Raw genomic sequence first — 6,691 nt, forward strand, 5'->3', positions numbered from 1 at the left:
ATCTGCCGCTCGTAGCGCAAGTCCGGCGAGTTGCCGCCGCGGTATTGGTCGCCGCTGGCCAAACTCCAGCAGGCTGACGTGGCTTGTAGTTAGGCATTAATTACCCCCCCTCTGTGACACTGACAATGGGTCCAGCGCCACTAATCCTTTTAATTAGATTTGTAGTTAGTATTAACTAACCCTCTGTTAATTAACCATGACACTAACCTGTGGCCCCCGCACGTCAGGTTTGACCTGGTCAGCACTGTTGACCGCTGATGCAGTGCTGACGTCATGCTGACGCAGTTATCCTTTTTCTGGAATTATTTTTAAACAGGAAATTCCAGAAAATGTTCAAAACTTCAAAAATTCATAAAAATTCAACCGTAGCTCAGATTGAAATAATTTATATATGAAAAATTATTAGAAAAATTCAATCTATCCATTTGTACCATTTTCGTGCATGACAAAACAACCTATACATGCTGTATATGTGAAAACACACTTATGGCATATTTAAGAGCTTATTTTGGAGTTGCATTTGAATCTTTAGTTCAAATGGACTTTAACCATTTGAATACTAGTTGCATTAGCTCAAACAGCATCACATCTTCATACCATGTTCATGCATCATATTGTTTCATATGCTTGTGTATTGATTGTTGGCACCGTTCCTTCTCGATAGGTCCTGCTCCGGAAGTGTTCGAGAGTACCTATCAGTGAAGCAGTGCCCCCCCTGTTGTTCTACCAGGCAAGCAAACCCCCCTTGTTCATTCCGATACAGTCCCGCTCTCTCGCTCCTGCTCTCATTTATTGCATTAGGACAACAACGATTCAACTGCTATTTTCTGCTGCGGTAGTTGAACCCATTCCTCTGCATGACCTGTCATTGCCACAGTAAATAGTTAAAACCCACTAGCATGTGTAGGAATTGATTGAGCCATGTTGTGTTCCTACCATGCCCTGCCTACTATTGCTTAGAGTGTGTCAGGTCTGATTCATCGGGAATGAATTGGAGTGTTATGATATGTTCTGGTGCTGAGAGTTAAGCGTGTGAAACGATTTGGTAAAGGTAGCGGTGAGAGGCCATGTAGGAGTACATGGTGGGTTGTCTCATTGGGACCGTCCTTAAGAACTGAGTTCTGTGTAAGTTGTCCAATGACTAGCTACTACCACACATTGGGCTCCGGGCGCTCCAAGCTCTCTCGACTTATTAACCGCCTTGAGCTCTGTCCAGGAGTTGCAAATAGTTTCTGGTGTTTGTAGGTAGTGCTATTTTTCTACCGAGTGGCACCCGGCAGGGTGGACTTGGGACAGACTAGGCACACGTGGCCCTGTGTACCGAGTGGCACCCGGATGGTGGGCTCGGGAACCCTGTACACATCGTTTGGGGCTGTGAGCGATACCCCGGCCGGATCTCCTTGCGGATGGAACCCAAATAGGTGATAAACCTGGACTAGAGTCTTGTGTGGTTAGTCAGGTCGTGGCCGACACCCTCGCCAGGCTTCCGCTTGAAGGTTGCCGAGATACATGACGTGTACATGGTGATAAGTGGTGAGAGCGTGTGTGATGAAGTACACCCCTGCAGGGTTATCATGATCTATTCGAATAGCCGTGTCCTCGGTTATGGACTTCTTGGATGCTTACGTGGTACATAGACAACTTAAAGTGGATACTCTAAAATGCTCAAGACAAGTGTGAGTGCTATGGATGGCCTTCTCGTAGGAGAGACGGGGATGAATCCATAGTAGTGTATTGATGTGGTGATTAGTGGACTCGTGTGCGCTGCCTCACCTCAAAGAAGTTTCCCATTGTCGTAGAACAGGATAGCCACTGAGTCAAAGCTGTCTTGATGCAACTAAACCCCACATTACCTTCTTGATACAAATGCATGTATGATAAGATCTGATGTAAGTCTTGTTGAGTACCTTTGTACTCACGTTTGCTTTATTTATGTTTTGGAGGTGAGACATTTGTCTCACTAGTAGTACCGCTTGGACTTCGACGAGTAGCTTGTTACCTCAGCTACGATCTTGGTCCCTTGGGAGGGACTTGTGGATAGTTAGGCTCCTCGGCCTTTTTCTTTTGTAGATGTCTGTACCCAGACATGTAATGCTTCTGTTGCTTGTATGCTTTGAATGTTGGGTCATGTGACCCCTGTTTGTATTTATTGCTGTGTGGCTCTTTTGGGCCTTTATCTATATGAGTTTGCGTTATGTTGTGATGCCATGTTGTACAACACATACTTGCATGTTATGCGTACGTGTAACATGTATTGCTATGTGTGGGATCCAACAATCTAGCTGTTTACCCTTGGCAGCCTATCATATGGGGAAATGTAGTCTAGTGCTTTCTGAGCGATAGTAGTCCGCTACAGCTCGGTTCACCGGAGTCCTGCTAGCCTAGCACTACTGCTCGAAACACTTGACTGGCCGGCATGTGTTTCACTTCGTTCCTGTGTCTGTCCCTTCGGGGAAACGTCACGCAGTGACATCCGGATCCCTGCCAAGCCTGCTACAGCCCGGGTTACCGGAGTCCTGTTAGCCTAGTGCTACAGCCCGGATTCACACGTTGATGACCGACATGCTCGATGTGGTTCATGTATGCCTGTCCTCATGGGTTAGTGCCGCTTTGGTTTCACGACTAGCCATGTCGGCTCGGGTTCTTCGTCATATGGATGCTAGCGACACTATCATATACGTGAGCCAAAAGGCGCAAACGGTCCCGGGCCAGGTAAGGTGGCACCCGTGGGAATACCGTGCGTGAGGCCGCAAAGTGATATGATGTGTTACATGCTAGATCGGTGTGACTTATGATCGGGGTCCCGACACCCAGATACAAATTAATATTATTTCCTGGTTGTTTCGGCCCTTGAATAAGCATGCTCATGTGAATGTACTTTTACTTCTTGCACAACCAGGGGGGAGGTTGTACATCCATACAAACACGGGCCATGTGCTATGGTTGCTGTTCTGGTTGCCAAACGGATTCATGGCATCGGTACACGCGCCGAGCATGATGTTCCTTGCATCACATTCAAAATACCGATAGAAGCTGTTCAACGCTCTCCACTGGCTTCCATCCTTGACGTGTCTCAACTTCGGATCATCTCCATCATCGGGCTTCTTCCTCTCCGCGTGCCAGCGCATTAGCTTTGCTTCCTTGGGATCTACGAAATACCGTTGGAGACGGGGAGTGATCGGTAGGTACCATACAACTTTCTGGGGTCATTTCTTCCCGGCCTTCTTGTATCGAGAAGCATTGCACATCGGACAGCTTGTTTTTTCTGCGTGCTCCTTCCGATAAATTATGCAATCGTTGATGCATGCATGGTATCTAACGTGTGGCAGATCAAGAGGGCACACGATCTTCTTGGCCTCATCAACACTAGTAGGACATAGATTCCCCGCGGGAAGAACATCCTTTAGGTACTTGAGATGCTCATCGAGGCTAGTGTCGGTCCATTTGTTTTTAGCCTTCGTCTTCAGGAGTTGGAGCTTTAAACTCAAGTGGGTCACCTCAGGATTGCAACCATCATACAATGGAGTGTTCGAGTCTTCCACCAGTTGCTCCAGCTTAGCCTCCTCTCTAGAAGCAGCTCTCTTAGTACTCGTCTCCTTGCGAAGCAGTGCTTGAACATGAGGGCCCTGCGCGATTGAACTTAGTACCGACGAACTCTGCTGCATGGAGTCCATGTCGTTCTCTCCGCCGCCATGTCCGGCCCCTTCTCCTCCGCCATGTCGGCCCCTTCCCTGCCGCCATGTCCGGCCTCTTCCCCGCCGCCATTATCGATCATCTCTTTGTCTTGCCCCGTGTCGTCATTGCTTGCCCCGTCGGCGTCCTCAACATCGTCATCCTCATCTTCAATTATCCATCGAGTATAGCCATCCATGAAACCAGTCATGAGCAGGTGTGCTTCGACACGACCATCGTCATAGGGGTCGAACCAAACCATCTTTGATGTCCTGCACCGCCGACCGCAACCACCTGCCCACCATCGTTCCACTGACCATCATGAACGTCTGCACGGTAATAATAAACAAATTGATTATAAAAATGCGTGCATGCATCAAAGTCATACAAAAATTCGGCATGACCTTCCCTAAAAATAGGACATATATAGATCTAGAGTTTGCCCGGCATTCGTCGAAACGGAAATAAATCGACATTTCGGCATAACATAGGCAACTCAAAAGCACAATTTGGCGTCAACTCATGCCACACACATAATTTCCATCATATTGCCCAATTATCTTATCACACACACATACACATATTTCCATTTTGCAAAAGCATGAAATTTTAATCACCTCTATCTCGGGATCGAGCACACGGTAGAGATGATGATGTAGGGAGATCAAAAGTGCACAAAGCTCTTCTTGACAAAGATAGATCTAGTTAGGGGGCAAATAGGTCACTTGACTAAATGCTACATCTACCTGGCTAGCTAATTTGGAAGGAGACAACTTCAACTAGTGGAGGGGGAGGAAAAAGAGAAAGGAGATGCATTAATGGAGGTGGTTTAGTTAGCTAGGAGTAATGAAGAGAGAGAAAGATAGGTAGAAGAGGGAGAGTAATGGGGGGAGAAGTATTGAGGAAGAAGAAGAGTGGGAGAGGGAGGATAGGAGGTAGGGGAAAGGGAGGATGGAGGAGGGGAGGATGGCTGGGTGGAAAAAGGTGGTGGGGTCCTGCGACTTAGCATTAGCGCGGGAGGAAAAACACACTACTGCTTAGAGCGTAGCAGCAGCGCCCTTTCGTCACACGCGCTACTGCTAAACGGGCCAACCGTGTGGACAATTTCAAAATTAGCAGCAGCGACGTGACTATAACGCGCGCTACTACTATTGCATTGGCAATAGCACGCATCGTGACACCGCGCTGCTGGTAAACTTAGGTTGTTGGGTACTGTCGGTAGATTTTTGTAGCAACGCGATTTAGACATCACGCACTACTGCTAAATTTACATCAGTAGCGTGCTTTTCTTAACCTCGCTACTGCTAATTAGCAGTAGCGCCTCTTTTTGTGCCGTGCTCGTGCTAAGATTCTGTGTATAAGGTTTTCCCTTGTAGTGGTGGAGAGTGGAGAAGGGAAAGGAGGGGGAAAGAGGGCAAAGTGGGGGAGAGGAGGGGAGGGGGTGGAAAGGTGGCACCAGCTGCAACTACAATAGCGCTGCTTAGCAAAAAGCGTTGCTGCTATGGGACTTAGTAGTAGCGCTCTCCAGGAAAAGCGCTACTACTAAGTGGGGCCCATTAGCAGTAGCGGCGCAGTAAAATAAAGCGCTACTACTAAACTGTTAGTAGTAGTGCTTGTTTCTGTACAACGCTACAACTCCACCGACCGTCGGTGGCCTCGTCTGGTCCCACATAGCAGTAGCGTGTTTTTGCGTCCCAGCGCTACTACTACAGAGTTACTAGTAGCGCCTGCCAGGAAAAACGCTACTGCTAAATAACAGCAATGGTTCCTATTTTACAGCGCTACTACTATGCTACTGTGTATAAGCATTTCTTTAGTAGTGATTGGTTATTAATGAACGCTCTTCCCAATGCAAAAGTGGTTGTGCTATTGGTAGGAGTCAAAGAGGTAAACATACAGACGACCGCATCATTGGTAGGATTCGATGCCGTAGGTCAAAAACGACATCAAAGTTTCCTCCTGCATGAGCGGTTGGGTTTTGTGCCTGCTCCATATCAGCGCCCCAGCCCACAAATGTATAGGCTCGCGGGCTTGATTTGATGCGGTCTTCAAGAAATTTGGAGGCCAATGCAACAAAACCTAAATGTTGTCCTCAAAGACAAAACAAGCGGTTATTATGGCGATCGGAGTACATATGACCTGACTTTGCTAGAGGTATGAGATGATCTCACCTGCCAGATCTTTGCCATTGTTTCTTCTCATGTCCCCCTTTTCTATGTAGGCACCTTTTTTACACTAATATCTAAAAGCATTACATTTTATTTTGTTAGGAAACATCTTGCATTATAGTTGTCCCCGCTAGCAAAGGAGTTCAAAGGGGAAGCAGAACCTTGAAACTAAGACGTTGAAAATGGTCACGAAATCGTACATGAAGTCACGTACACGTGGCAAATAGTATTGCACATTTGCACTGCCATAGGTCCGTACTTGTGCCAGATGTCAAACTCTTCACGAGACATCCTGTCCCGCACATAGGGATTTGACCAAACACAAACTCATGTTGGCATTGTGAACCGGACCACAAACCACTCTATCGAGTTTGGGTTGTTTGTTTGGTCAGTTTTGTTCTATCCTAGCGATGGGCTGAATGTCTTTTCAGTTATATTTTTCTTCCTGCAACTGCGTTAATTTTTTACAACTGGTGACGATATTTTATAAGATGTTCCTCAGTTTTAAAACAATACACAGAAATTTTTTAGTAATTTTGAAATATTTCAGAAATTTAAAATGTTCAAGGATTTTAAATTCCAAAAGGTGTTTACATTTTTAAAAATAAAGGGATTTGAAAAATGATCGCCAATATACAAAATATTAGCAAATTTAAAAATATTAAACAAACTTAAAATTATTTATGATTTTTAAATAAATTATGAAATCTAATAAATTTTCATGGACTAAAAAAGTATCCAATTTTAGTTCAAGCATTTTAATATACTTTATAATGTAAGAAATCAATAATTTAAAATGTGTTTGAATCAAAAATATAAAAAGGAAAGTTGATAAGAAAAAATGAAATAAA

Source organism: Triticum dicoccoides, chromosome 3A, assembly GCF_002162155.2.
Source record: "Triticum dicoccoides isolate Atlit2015 ecotype Zavitan chromosome 3A, WEW_v2.0, whole genome shotgun sequence".
NCBI lineage: Eukaryota > Viridiplantae > Streptophyta > Magnoliopsida > Poales > Poaceae > Triticum > Triticum dicoccoides.